The sequence below is a fragment of the Theropithecus gelada genome, chromosome 7a (genome assembly GCF_003255815.1).
Source record: "Theropithecus gelada isolate Dixy chromosome 7a, Tgel_1.0, whole genome shotgun sequence".
NCBI classification, from domain to species: Eukaryota; Metazoa; Chordata; class Mammalia; order Primates; family Cercopithecidae; genus Theropithecus; species Theropithecus gelada.
Genome location: NC_037674.1, coordinates 54,704,046 through 54,719,111, shown reverse-complemented (window position 1 = coordinate 54,719,111; position 15,066 = coordinate 54,704,046). Strand labels below are relative to the sequence as shown.

Here is a 15,066-nt window from a genome sequence, read left to right as displayed (position 1 = left end):
TTTCACCTTCACACTTCCAAGTTAATAGAATTAAATCAAAATACTCCATTCTTTCAAAGCCTCTAAGCCAGGCAAAGTTTTATTGTATTACTTCTTGATTTCAATGGATATAAAGCAAAATCCTGGTAGGCACATTTTGTATGCCTGCAAAGATACAGAACTGCACAGTTCCATCTGTTCAATATTAAAACAAAAGTCCTGCAAACCTCAGATGGTGAGTGTAATACTTCAGCACTAGCACCAAAGCCTCAAACATAAGAAGATACCAAGAACTCCACTAGCAAACAAAATGAGCTCTTGGCTGGGAGCAGTCCTTCACACCTGTAATCCCAGCACGTTGGCAAACCAAGGTGGGAGGATCACATTATGTCAGGAGTTCAAGACCAGCCTGGGCAGCATAGTGAATTCACATCTCTACAAAAATTTCTAAAAGTTAGCTGGGCAGGGTGGCACACACCTGTAGTCCTAGCTACTTGGGAGGCTGAGGTAAGAAAATCACTTCAGCTCAGGAGTACAAGGCTGTGGTAGCTATGATCATGCCACTGCACTCCAGTCTGGGTGACAGAGTAAGATCTAGATAATTACAGTCTATCCTGCTCCTGTTTATGTTAAAATGCTTTCAACCAGCAGGATAAAATTTAAGTGAAATGTGACTTTGGAGGTTGGCCAGAAAATAGGCAATGGAGAAACAGGCACTTCCCACAAGAATAAAAATGGCCAAAAAGCATATAAAAAAGATTAAAGGCTGGGTGCTATGGCTCACGCCTCTAATCCTAGCACTCTAGGAGGCCAAGGTGGGTGGAACACCTGAGGTCAGGAGTTCAAGACCGGCCTGACCAACATGGTGAAACCTCATCTCTACTAAAAAATACAAAAATTAGCCAGGCATGGTGGCGGGCACCTGTACTCCCAGCTCCTTGGGAAGCTAAGGCAGCAGAATTGCTTGAACCCAGGAGACGGAGGTTGCAGTGAGCCGAGATCGCACTGTTCCACTCCAGCCTGGGTGATAGGGCAAGACTCCACCAAAAAAAAAAAAAAAAAAAAAAAAAAAAAAATTCAAAAGCACTAGAAACCAAAGAAATGTAATGAAAACAGTAAGATTTTCTCCTTAAATACCAGTAAAGTGGACAAATGGAAGGGGGACACTGGAGCTCTGCCACTTTGGGAGTATAAACTCTGAACCAATTTTTCTGCAGGATAATTTGAAAATTTCTATGAAAAATCTTAAAAGTGTTTTATGTTATTTTCCTCCAGAAATTCTACTTCTATGAATTCAGCCCAAAAATGCTTGCTTGTGTCCATTAAAATATATATATAACAAAATTTACTTCTGGGGTGGTAATGATTAACTTAATATACTTCAAGCTTTTTAAAAGGATGATGCCAAGGATATATTTGCTGCCATAGAAATATGCCCAAAACATAGTGACAAAAGACTATATATTATGATTCTACTTTTTAAAATGTTCAAATGCATAAAGAAGTATAAAAAGTAACAAACCAGAATGTTTTGAGTGGCAAAAGTAAAGGCTTTTCTTTATATTTTGTTTTCCAAATTATTACAAAAAGAAAGTGATTTTCTTTATAATCAGGGAGAAGTATTAGTTTCATTTATTTACATTTAAATTTCTTTCCTTATTTTTTCTCATGTATGTATCACATGTACTCTAGAGAGCTTGAATCCCTACCTCTTGAAGTAAATCAGACCATTTCGGTCTCCATCAACTTGCCTTTTTGGACATTTCAAATCAGTGGAATTATACAATATATGTTCTCATGTTTGGCTTTTTTACTTAGCTAATGTTTTTGAGATTGGTCCATGACATATGACAGGTTTTGGTAGTTTGTTCCTTTCATTACTGAGTAGAAGTCCACCGATGGATATAGCACATTTTGTCAGCAGAGAATCTTTTAAACTTTAATTTCAACTTCCTGTGGTCTAAATGAAACCCTCGGAACACAGGACTTCTAGGGAAAGCTGCTGTGCATGTCAAAATAACTACTTAGCAGAACCAGCTTTGTCCTCAGGAGCCTGAACTGCTGCAGAAATTTTCATCATTTTCCAACTTTTTTTACAAGCAACTTTTGTGCTACTACACATCAGGACTTTTGAAGCATCTGATACATCCATCTAATAAGTATAAGCATGTGTCTGAGTGGACAAGCGAAACCATCTATGCTGCACTGCATATTTTTTCCTCCCCCAGACTGGACCAGGGAATCTCTCAGCTTTCTAGAGTGCCCTGTCTCCACTGACAGGGTGTTGGCTCCCAGTTGGCTCCCAGCTGTTGAGGATGTTGTGGATGGGGAAGTGCTGATGATGTCCTGAGGCAGCCTAGCACCTCCACTGGGCCCAGAAGGTCTTGACTTTGGAAGCTTACCTATGTTCCAGAAGTGTTTAAAAGCTGTTTTTGCTTTTGTTCTTTTCCTAAATAATCATTACTTCGTAGTTAGTTATTAATCTTTCTTTGGGAGAGGGACGGGGCTTTAAAACTGAAGAACATAATTTTCATCAAAATAGCAAAAATGGAAGAAAGTTACTTTGTAAACAATTTGCTCTACAAACCAAATGGCAGCTGTTGAGAATCTCAATAAATGGTTAAATGCATTTGCTGCTGTTATAAGAAATGAAGGAAAAAAATTAGAATAAAGAAAATAATGCATTTGCTGGCAGAGGTACCATTAGCCTAAGGTTGGGTCACTGTGTCATCATACTGTGGTGGGGGTATGCGTGGTGTATATGTGTGAAACTTTTCATCTCAGGATGGATCATAATCTTAGCTGCAGTTTTCCTTCCAAATAGGGTTACAAAGTAGGAAAACATGGGCTTGGAAGTGACAGACCTGAGTGAACCAGTCCAGCTTAAAGAAAAATCCAATAAAACTAATGTTCAATAATCCTGAGGTTGGTTTTTGAAGCAATCAATACAATTATTTACTTTAAGCATCTCGTTATGATTTTGAATTAGTAATACATACTGTCTCAACCCCCCTTTTTTATGGAAACAAAGGTTTCACCCAGAAAACCACAAAACAGTGATTTTTTTTTTTTAAGACAGGGTATCACTCTGTCATACAAGCTGCAGTGGAGTGGTGGATCTCAGCTCACTGCAGCCTCCACCTCCCACCTTAGCCTCCCAAGTAGCTGGGACCACAGGCGCCACCGCGTTCGGCTAATTTATTTTATTTCGTGTACAGATGGGGTTTTGCCATGTTGCCCAGGGTGGTCTCAAACTTCTAGGCTCAAGCAGTTCACCCACTTCAGCCTCCCAAAGTGCTGTGTCTACAGGCATGAGCCACTGTGCCCAACCTGCTGTGACTTTTTAACACATAAGTTCAGGTATCTCGTTTTAACTCCTTTAATTGGAGGTATCTCTTCTCTCATTTTCATCATCTTTGGTGTTCCCCCAGAGTTCACTGCTGACTGGCTGTACAACATATATTTCAAAGTCAAGGCTGGGCTGGGTCCAGTGGCTCATGCCTCTAATTGCAGCACTTTGGGAGTCCAAGGCAGGCAGATCACTTGGGTCCAGGAGTTCTAGATCAGCCTGACCAACAGGGAGAAATCTTGTCTCTACAAAAAATACAAAAATTAGCCAGGTGTGGTGGTGCATGCCTGTAATCTCAGCTACTCAGGAGGCTAAGGCAGGAGAATCGCTTGAATCCAGGAGGTAGACGTTGCGGTGAGTCAAGATCGTGCCATCGCACTCCAGCCTGGGCAACAGGAGTGAAACTCCATCTCAGAAACAAACAAAAGAAAACACAAAAACAAGAACAACTTTCTTCTGGAGTAGTCTATGTGCGCCACCTACCTAACCTACTGAAGGAAACCCAGATCCTTTCCTATTTCTCCCAGTTACAAGGCACTGTTACAAGGTTCAGACTATCCAGAAATAAAAGACCTGGAAATAGCAAGGGCTATGCATTTGTGGAGTTTAAGTCTGAGGATTTTGCCAAGATAGTTGCTGAAACAATGAACAACTACCTGTTTGGTGAAAGACTCTTGGAGAGTCATTTTATGCCACCTGAAAAAGTACTGAAAGAACTCTTTCAAGACTGGAATATTCCATTTAAGCAGCCATCATATCCATCAGTGAAATGTATAATCAGAATCGGCACTTACACAAAAGCTACAGAAGGAGGAGCGATTTAAAAAGAAAGAAGGATTACTCAGGAAGAAACTAGCTTAAAAATGAATTGATTATGATTTTCCTTCTTTGATTTTACAAAAAAATGGAAAGTATTTCAAAAATGAATTGTCAGATGTCTACAAAAGCCCAGGTTTTATGTAAGAAGAAGAAAAAGGTTTTAGGCACTTCTGACACTCCTGAGAAGACAGTGGATATCTACGGCCCCACATTGGTTTGTACATCAACATTTTTAAAGAGACAAAAGTCTGAAGTGGCTGAAATGAATGATGATGATGAAAATAATGAAATAGGTTCCAAACAGCCCATATCCTGTGTAAAAGAAGAAATACAAGAGACTCAAACACCTACACATTCACAGAAAAAAAGACGAAGAAAAAGCAATCAGTGATATTTAATGTATTATATGTAAGATTTCTTCTGAAAAATATTTTTATGAGAAAAATACAAAAAATTAGCTTGGCAAATTGGCTCATGCCTGTAGTCCCAGCTACTCGGGAGGCAGAAGTGAATCACCTGAGCCCAGGAAGTTGAGGCTACAGTGAGCTGTGATCACACCACTGCACTCCAGCCAAGTCAAGTCATTACATTTATCTTAACCTATTCTAGGCTGGCTTAAGGGGGATTTGTATTAAGAATACAACAGGCAACCTCATAGACATCTAAGTACAAAACTCAAAATATGACCACACCATGGAAGGCCTGCCTGGGCTGGGAGGTGATTTTCCTCTCCTGCAGGCCTTCACTCTGGACTTCTGCTCCATGCTTGTGCTCTGCTCTGCGGATGAACATTCGGCATGTGCTCCAGGCTCCTCCAGCCTCTGAGGCTTTGGCTTGCCCTGGAAGTACTCCTGGTCCCAGTGTTACTGGACCTTTCCATACAGATGCTCCTCTGCAAAAAAACCTATTGAAAACTCTCTGTGTCATTTCCAATGAGCAGGAGAGAGAATCTGATCTGCCTAGCAGTGGGGGTGAGAGTTCCCTAGTTGTCCCTGGATTTGTAGTGCTGCCCTTTCCAGAGACTCAAGGAGGGGCCAGATATCCAAAAAAAGGGTGTGGGTGGGGCATCAGTAATACAGTCTACTTCAACAAGAAAGTATAAAGTAGAGGTGGTGGCTCATGTCTATAATCCCAGCACTTTAGGAGGCCGAAGCAGGCAGATCACTTGAGTTCAGGAGTTTGAGACCAGACTGAGTAACATGGCAAAACCCCATCTCTACTAATAATACAAAAAGTTAGCTGGGCATGGTGGCACATACCTGTAGTCCCAGGTACTTAGGAGGCTGAGATGGGAGTATTGCTTGAGCCCAGGAAGTAGAGGCTGCAATGAGCTGAGATCATGATGCCACTGCACTCCATCCTGGGAGAAAGAGAGAGACCCTGTCTCAAAAGCAAGCAAACAAACAAACAAACAAAAAGGACAAAGTGGAAGCATCTTTATGCATGACTGAAGTCATGCTTTCCATCTATTTTTTTTTCCATCTTTCCTTTTTTTCTCTCTAAAATACTGTATCTTAAGCTTTTCCCTGTGTTATCAAGTACTCATAAGCAATAGTTGAATGGTTGTATCAGAATCCATTATCTGGACTAATTGTCACTTATTCATCTGCAGTTGCTGGACATACTGCCCTTTCTGCCACACTCAGTCACCCTTCTGAGTGTGTCCAGTTATCTACTAATACACATACTGGTCATTTAGGACATAAAGTTAAGAACAGTCATCATGGTTTCTAACACTTCAAAAAGAATGTATCTTCCTAAAAATAGAATGGCTTGGTGGTTATACTTTTAAAACAAAATAGACAAATCGATGTTGAAATTAATGCTTTGCTTTCTTCTTGTATCTATTTTCACTTCTCTGTCATTTTGATGGATAAAGTTTCATTTGGAAGGATTTTTATTTCAAAACAGAAATAGCATATGACATGAGAATGGGAACACTGAAAGGTTCAACTTTCTAGTTTACTAAGTTTGTCACAAAAGCTACTGACAGTTAATCATTATTGACCTGTATTGAAAGTGAGTTAACATTATGTACAACTTAAGCACTATACTTTCTATCATATATAGAAAAATAGGTGGTGTGTTTGTAAAAGTATTGGGCTAGGAGTCAGGAAGCTTGACTGTTAGTCCCAAGTGTGCTTCTTCAACTGAGAACCACTAGGCAATAATTCAGCAGCTATTTCTTAAATACCTAATGAATTTCAGGCGTTGTAGTTGGGCTGGGGATATAGACATAGATACTGCATTCATGATTCTCCAAGGCTCCCTTCCTCACCCAGCTCACAGTGAGCTTTCTTATGCATTGTGTAAATCTGTCTCCTAACAGTCCCCTACTCTGTCTCCAACTTGCTTCCCAGGGCAGTTGTGAGGATCAAATGAGGGAGAACATGTGTGAAAGCAAATTATAAATGATTTTAAACTGTAATAAAAATATGATCCATGGAAAATTATCTAAAGATCCTTAGAATTTTAAATAAACAGTACCTTAGGCCAGGCTCTGTGGCTCACATCTGTAATTCCAGCACTTTGGGAGGCCGAGGCAGGCAGATCACGAGGTCAGGAGATAGAGACCATTCTGGCAAGCATGGTGAAACCCCGTTTCTACTAAAAATACAAAAATTAGCTGAGGGTGGTGGTGCGTGCCCGTAATTCCAGCTACTCAGGAGGCTGAAGCAGGAGAATCACTTGAACCAAGGATTCAGAGGTTGCAGTGAGTGAAGATCAAGCCACTGCACTCCAACCTGGTGACTGAGTGAGACTCTGTCTCAAAAAACAACAACAAAAGTACGTTAACCTAAATTCTCTCTGGTTTTGATTTTAAATAGATATGAAAATTTTACAATGGACCACTGAGATGGTTGAAAATCTTGGCTTGATTATTCTCCAAGAAAATGATACAGTGGTTTGTATGATTAATTTCTAAAATTGCTAGCAAAAGAAATTAAAATCTTTTCTGAGTTGACTGTATAATGGAGAAATGTTTTGTGTGTTCACTAACAGCTTGCTTTTGTTTGATTCCAGCTGCAGCATATCGTGAGTGATGAGATCTGTGTGCAGGTGACTGACTTTTACCTGGCAGAAAATAATAATGGGGCCACCGGAGGCCAGCTGAACACGCAGAACTCAAGGAGTCTCCTGGAATCAACGTATCAGCGGAAAGCTGAGCAGCTAATGTCAGGTGAGAATTGATTTAAGGTGAGATTTGCTCAGGTAGTCAAAGAACTTGCTGGTGACAATGTAAGTTGTTAGGATTCTCTGAACCAGAAGTTAAAGCCAGGGTACTCTGACCCCGTGATTCTACTCCTGGAACTTTTTAGAGTTCCTAATGAGTTCACCAGAGAAATACAAAGTGGAAGTAACTATCTTCCTGGACAATCTACTTTGTTTCTTTCTTCCTTTAACAACAACAACAACAAAAAACTAGTTATATATGATTTTTACAATTTTGTATTCTTCTTTTTCTCTGAATATTTTTCATAGTATGCTTTGTAAATATTATTGTTAGAAAAATATTGGCACATGAAATCCATGGTCACGGTCATTATAGAAAATAGGCCTGGCACACACGGCTCACACTTGTAATCCCAGCACTCTGGGAGGCCGAGGTGGGTGAATCACTTAAGACCAGCTTGAGCAACACGGCAAAACCCCATCTCTGCAAAAAATCCAAAAATCCAAAATTAGCCAGGTGTGGTGGCATGTGCCTGTAACCCCAGCTGCTCAGGAGACTGAGGTGGGAGCATGGCTTAAGCCTGTGAGGTCAAGGCTGCAGTGATCCCTGATCGGGTCACTGCACTCCAGCCTGGGTGACAGAGCAAGACCCTATGTCCAAAAAATAAAAGAAAAAAAAATGCAGATAACCAAAACAAGTCACCTTAGAATTCTTTCCTGAAATTACCATTGGTGACATTTCTAGACTTTTCTACGTTTGAGTATATATTTTGAAAAAGGTTACACTGGACAAAGGGGTTTTAACTATTTTTTTGAGACAAGGTGGAGTGTCTCTGTTGCACAGGCTGGAGTGCAGTGGTGAGATCATGGCTCACGCAACCTCTGTTTCCTGGGTTCAAGTAATTATTGTGCCTCAGCGCCCCTAGTAGCTGGAATTATAGGCATGTGCACCAGCTAATTTTTGTGTTTTTACTAGGGCTGTGATCCCTGTGTGTCTCTGGGCCATCAGGCTCTTCCCCTCTCTAAACCTCGGTGTTCCCCTTCTAGAGAATGGGCAGAATTTTCTTCAGACAATACTCACTCATGTGTTGGGGCCACAGAGAGGAATGGGGCATAGAGTTTCAGCAAGGAGCTGGACATAGGCGACAAGCAGTCAAGATCAGAGGGATGAGAGGGTCCCGTCACGTCCCTGATTGCCCAGGACCTCACTGAGTTCTCATATGCATGACAAGATCTGTCCCACCAAGTCAGAGGCAAAAACCCTCAGCTCTGCCCCAGTGCAGGGGCTGCAAGAAACCCATATCTCCTCTTGGGGCCTCCTGATAGGATGACTTCTGCAAGCTCGTGCCATCCTAACAGGGAGAGCTGGTCCACACCCAAGTTAGGAGAGTGCTCGGTCAAATCAGTCCCCTCCAGGTATGCACAGCCCACAGCTGCTCTCCAAGGACCCCAAAGCCACAGAAGGCACTGGTCCTCCTACAGTGCTGCCCCACCCCCACCACCGCAACCTCCTGGGAGTGTGGTCAGGGGTGCCCTCCTTCGGGCTCTGCCCTCGCACCCACTCCTACACAGCTACTCTCCCTGCCACCCGCCCCAGAGACCAGATTGGTTTGGGCCTCTTCCTACACAGACCCAAACTACCATCTCTTCTGCTTCCCAGAAAGCCAGTTCCCAGCAGACAGGCAGTGTTCCCTCTTCATTCCTCAACACAGAGGGCCCATCACAACCCCCTCAGCAGACGGTAGAGCTCCCCACACATCTTCTTAAAGAGGCTTCACCATTGATGGCCACAAGCCCCACCATGACCTCCTCCCAGGGAGTTAATTTTCTTACATGTCTCCCACCAGAGAAGCGACAAAATAAAACATAAAAGCAGCATCTGTTAAATGGTCAGCAACATTTCCTACTAGGATCAACTCTCGGGTGAGCAGCGTATTCCATTAGATGGATCAGTGCAGGGAGTAGCAAGCGTTTTCTGTAAAGGGCCAGATGGAAGCTCTTTAAGGCTCTGCAGGCCACTGAGTCTCCGTCACTACATACTCAAACCCTCCCCTGCAGCAAGAAAGCAGCCCTAGACAACATGTCAACAAATGAGCATGGCCACGTTCCCGGAAACCTTTCTTTATGGACGTGGAAGTTTGCATGTCACGTACTTCTCATGTGTCACAAGATACAATTCTACTTTCCATGTTTTCAACCATTTAAACATGTAAAAGCCATTCTTAGCTCATGCGTCACACAAAAACAGGCAGCAAGAAATCTTGTTTTTAGACCAGCAGCAGCTGACCCCCGGATGGAGCATTAGAGCTTGGGTGCGCGTCCCATCCCAGGGCTTCCAGGAGAGGGAGAGCAGGCTGATGCCACCTCTACCCCATCTCTCTAGAGGAGAAGGCGGAGCTGGTGCTGTATGAAGTTTGGCTACAGATCCTGGGCCAGCACTACACCAAGGCTTTGGAGGACAAAACCAGCCCTGACTTCTGGGCACCTCAGGGGCAGCTGATGAGATGGGTGAAGTGGCGGGATGAAGCAGGGGGGTCGGGGAAGAGGCCTCGGGAAGATGGGGGATGACTGGAAAAGACTTGGGTAGAGCTGTGACCCTCTTCATCCTCTCCTGATCCCCCAACTGACTCTTGTCCTCAGACCTCTACAAAACTTTGATCAAGTGGTGGTGGAGGAATTCTGGTGGGTCCAGGGTGGCCCTGGGTGGCCCAGGGCTCAGACCTGGGTTCTGGGGTTGAGGGCAGGAGGCTGGAAGAGATGACCTCCCTTAGGCCACTCAGGCTGCCCAGCCCCCTGAAGTGGGATGATCCTCCCACCAGGCTGCATCCACTGACCACGAGAGTGGGTGCCACCTTCTTCAGGGCGGTGCCAGCCCAGGCTCTCATGTGGGACTGTGTGCGCCAGGGTCTGCACATCCTGGGGGAGGCAGAGGGCCTCTTGGTAGAGATGGTCATCCCAGACCTCAGTCAGTACCTCCTTCCTTCTGCAGGCCCCCTCCATCTGTCCACCTGCCTCCTCCCCCGGGCTCACTGCCTCTGCATGCCCAGATCTGAAACCTGCCTCCCCTCCTCACGGAGCCCGCCCAGATGCTTCTAGCACCAGCTCTCTGGTCCCACAGCAACTTCTGGGCCCAGATTCTGCCTTCTCAGAAATCTGGGAGGCAGAGCCCTGCCTGGCCATAGCCTTCTTGGTCTGCTCTAGGCACTCCTAGCCCCGAAGCTGGTATTTTAAAAAGTGATTTCTGGATATTTAGAAAGTCATCCGGTGTGAGGAGCTGGGAGGGTCCCAGGGTAGAGCCCACAAGAGGAGGAAGATTGAAAAGGGGTCAGAGTGGGATTGGGAGCTGCTGAGGGTAAGGCCCACCCCCAACCCTGACCCCCAAACCCAGCCACAATGCCAGTCAGCCTCAGGCCAGAGGGTATGAGCAACGGGGGCCCTGGCTGCTCTACAGTGGGTCAGAGCCACTGGGTGTGGGGGGTCTTCCAGGGCATTGTGGGGCTGCTGGGGCAAGGTAAGGCAAGCTCCCAGGGCAGAGACTGAGGCTGACCCCTGCAGCCCCCCTACTGCAGGGGGGGAACACCGGGATAGGCAAGGGTCTTAACCTAGAAAGCCCCAGCAGCTCCTGTGCCCATCAGGACACCGTTGAGGCTTGGTGGTGGTGGAACCCAGGAATGGTCTTTGAACCCACGATCTGGAAGGGGGAAGCCAAGGACAGTCCTGGCCCGTAGGCTCCCCTACCTGCAGGCAGTGGGCAGGCCCAGTGAGGGGACCTCAGGAGCGCAGACCATGAGCTTACCTGGCCAAGGACAGCAGCCAGCACCAAGACATCAAAGAGGGTGGGTAGAAAGATCATCACATCAGGGTTGACTGTGGCTGGCACCAGGTTCCTCTGTACTTCTGGAACACACAGGCCTCTCCTTCCTATCCATGAAGCGCCCCTGCCCCCACCCCAGCACCCTGAAGACCAGCCTAATAGATGCATTTGTCCTGGGTCAGCCCCGCTGTCCAAGGAAATGCAATTTCTGACTAGAGAGCCAGGGCAGGGCAGGGTGTAGGAGGGGTCCCTGGAAGATGCCCCCCAGGATGCCCTGATGCCTAAAACGTTCCCCACTGGGACTTCTCAGGGAGGGAGGGTTATGGCAGCCTGTTCTCTCCAGCCACCTCCATCACCACAGGAGCCCTTACAGATGTCATGGGAGAGAATTGGCCCACTGGAGCCAGGACCAGCATGGACGCAACCCTGGGACTCAGGCTAAGTGGGCTCTGGGAGACCATCACTCTGTCTTCAAGCTTTGGTCTCCTGGCCCTCTACAAGCCAGGCTGTTTCAGGCTTTGCATGAGGCCTTGCACAGAGACAGAGTTCAAACACAGCTGGTGAACACAGCGGGCTTTAGGGAGGGGGCACATACCTAGTGGCAGGGGCTGGGTACCAGAGAAAGGAGGCCCTGGGGCTAGTGTGGCTTGTCTGGAGGTGGTGCAATGGTACCTGCACCACGTGAGGAGAGAGGGTCCACCTGGAAGAGTGGACCAGCCAGATGGCCACCAAGCTGGATGACAACTGCCAGAGCCTACAGAACAGCAGAGGGGGGGCTGGGAAGGGACAGAGGACAGCTGAGAGGTGGGGAACGTGGGTTCTTCCATACAGACACATGAGTCTTCCCTAAGTGGGTCTTCCCCGTGGGGGTGAGGGGACATTCAAGACACACCTCCAGCCCACCTCAAACCACCTCAGGAGGCCACCACCAACTCACACAGGCCAGCTGCATTGTCACAGTGACCCCAGAACAGCACAGCCCTGTCCTTCAGATGAATAAACAGAGGGAGAGACACATCTCACAGCCAGGAGCTGGGACTCAGACCAGGTCCAGCTGCAGTGCTGCCTCGATGGCTCTGCCTGCACCTTCTCTGGGACTCAGTTACTGTTAACAAGTGAGCGCTGGCTATGGGTGAAATAGGTGCTATTATCCCCTTCTGGCTGCTGGGGAAAGGGACGCAAGGCACAGGTGACTTGCCCAAGGCCAACGTGATAGGGCTGGTTCAACCCCGTCTGTCTCGGCCAGCACATGCCCATGGCAGAGGCTTTACTGTGATCCAAACCTGGAAGGTGGAACTCCTTCCAATGTCCCACCCAGGGCACACAGCATGCAGCCCCATGTTTGGGGAGGTGACAGTGGGGAGTGACAGTGTGGGAAACAATCTGGCTAGGCCAAGGCTTCATGGAGCCCAGGGTTTCCTAGGGCCAGGAGAGCTCTGGAGCTCACTCCAACACCTACTGTAAACCTGGAATCTGCACCTGCAGGAGATCAGGAGAGGGATTCAGCCTCTGACGCACCTGCAGCAAGGTGAGACAGGCACAGGTGGGTGTCCTGCTTCCAACCAGCCTCAGGTGGGCAGGAAGCAGATCTCCTGCCTGACCTTCCTCTCCTGCCTCCCCAAAGCAGAGGAGAAGGGGCAGCCGCCCATCAGGCCATTGCCCAGACTGAAGCCGCTGAAGCTAGGTCCCAACAGGCGAGTGTGACCCCTGAGTATCCCAGGCCCAGGCCAAGGCAGTCCTGTCTCTGGTGAGGACCTGGTAGACAGGAGATGTGATGTCCCCCAAGTGGCTCTATAAACCTCTGATTGAGGATAATCAAGGAAATGGACAAGACCATCACGCTCAGCCAAGAACACGAGGGAGACTAGGGGCAGGCAAAAGTCAGTTTGGGCCCAAGCCTGGCTCCTGGAAGGATGGTGGATGAAGGGTCAGCCACGGTGAAGGGGAATGGAAGGCCACGGGCTGGGTGGCCAGGGCTGTCAGCTCCTGCAGCCCCTGTGGAACATCCGCCCAGGCCTGGCTCTGCACTCAGCCTTCTGCCTGGAGCCACAGGTGCCTGGACACCGGCCTGCAGTAGGGATGGTGGTAGGAAAGGCACCTGTGGCCACATGTGGGCACCTAAGCATGGGACAGAGGGGTATCCTGCCCCAAAGAGACCATAGAGGCCAAGAGTTTAAGCAGATATGACACCATCAATAAACCCCCTTGTCCTGGGTCACATCAATTAATTCAGCGCCTACCCTGACCCTGAAGCTGCAGCTCAGTCTGGTTGAGACTCACAAAGAGATGTTAGTGCTGGGCAGGGGGCCTGGCCCAGCCTGTGATGTCCAGCAAAGCTGTGGGCTGAACAAGAATCTCTGAAGATTAGTCCAGGACAAGGACAGCTGTGTCTGGGCAGGGAGTGGGGGCAATGCCCAAGGTGCAGGAGGGCTGAGGACATTTAACTAAGTAGGGTGCCAGTTCAGGATGCACAGAAGAGAAGGTGGCATGGCAGCATCCTGCTCGAGGCCAGGCTATAAACCTAGGGGCAGCCTTGTCGAGCCTAAACCATGCTGCCACCCAGATGGCAATCTTCAAATGTGAGGCCGGGATGGGAGAGCCCCCAGAACCCTCATCCCTCCTGCCCCAAGCCGGTTCCCATCCCTCACCAGAAGGAAAGGGAACTCTTCTACAGGGCACAGCATGCCAGGTTCTCTATCACCTGGGGGAAGGAGCCGGGGGGAGCGGGAGCTGCAGCTGGGTGAGAAATAACACAGGTCCCTCTCTGTCCCTATCTGACAGGTGACCCCAGGCAAGCTGCTTTCTTTGCCTGGGGCCAAGGAGAGTCACAGGGGAAGGGCCAGGTTAAGAGGGCTCCACCCTGGAGCCCAGAGCTACCCACAGAGAAAACCCCCCATCCTCCTGATTCTGCTCCCAGCTCTCGCTGCTGGGATAACATCCTCACCATCAGAGAGGCGTGGGAGGCAGAGGCTGACCCTGCTCCTTCAGGCACCTCAGCGGGGTTGGGTCTGCATTCTTCATGATCAGGGAGGGGGTTCCTGGGATCACAAAGGTGAGGGGCAGCTTCTTGGGCTCCAGGTGCTCCAAAGTAGACCCTGCAGGGCACCAGAGATAGAAGGGCATTGGCGAGGCTGGGTACGGTGGCTCACACCTGTAATTTCAGCACTTTGAAAGGCTGAGGTGGGCAGATCATGAGGTCAGGAGACCAAGACCATCCTGGCTAACACGGTGAAACCCCACCTCTACTAAAACTACAAAAAATTAGCCAGGCGTGGTGGCATGCACCTGTAGTCCCAGCTACTCAGGAGGCTGAGGCAGGAGAATCACTTGAACCTGGGAGGCAGAGGTTGAACAAGGCTAGGACCTGAGCTCTGCCTGGCCATGGTGACTCTGAGCCAGGTAACCCTACATTAGTTGCAGTCTGTTACTGTGTCTCAAGGGAGATGTCAGCATTACCTTTTGAGTCAAAGTAGGTAAGCCAGGGTAACCAGAGTTCCCAGTAGGGACCAAGACCAAAGGATGCAGGGGTTGGGCCTGTACCGGAAGGTCAGGTTGGATGAGGGGCTCTGTGAAGCTGGGGCAGCCAAAGTCCTGCCCTTCAGGTTACAGGCATCTGGGTCCTGGTCTAGACCCTCATATGCCATCCAGAGACCCAACCCTGGGGACAATTCCTCCCAGGCTGGTAGCAGAGAGTCGATCCTTGTACTCACCCCACCAAAAGCTCTGAAATGAGGGGGCCTGTGGCTGGGGGAAAGACTCTTCAGAAAAAGGTTCTCAGGTGCAGGTAAGGTTTGAGCTGGGCCTTAGGGCAGTCAGAGAGGTAGGTGACAGGTCCCCTCACAAAGCCTCCCAGAGCATGCAGGAGGGACACAGGTGTAGTGTTGGGAATGTTCTGGAAGACAGCAGGCAGCCTCTTACTCACCCATGGGGC

The 15,066-nt window shown here is 47.9% G+C and overlaps 1 pseudogene; it reads left to right on the top strand.

The window, feature by feature from the left end:
* The first annotated feature begins 3,768 nt into the window (after window positions 1–3,768).
* Window positions 3,769–4,538, top strand: LOC112627653 (annotated as a pseudogene).
* Window positions 4,539–15,066: the final 10,528 nt, after the last annotated feature.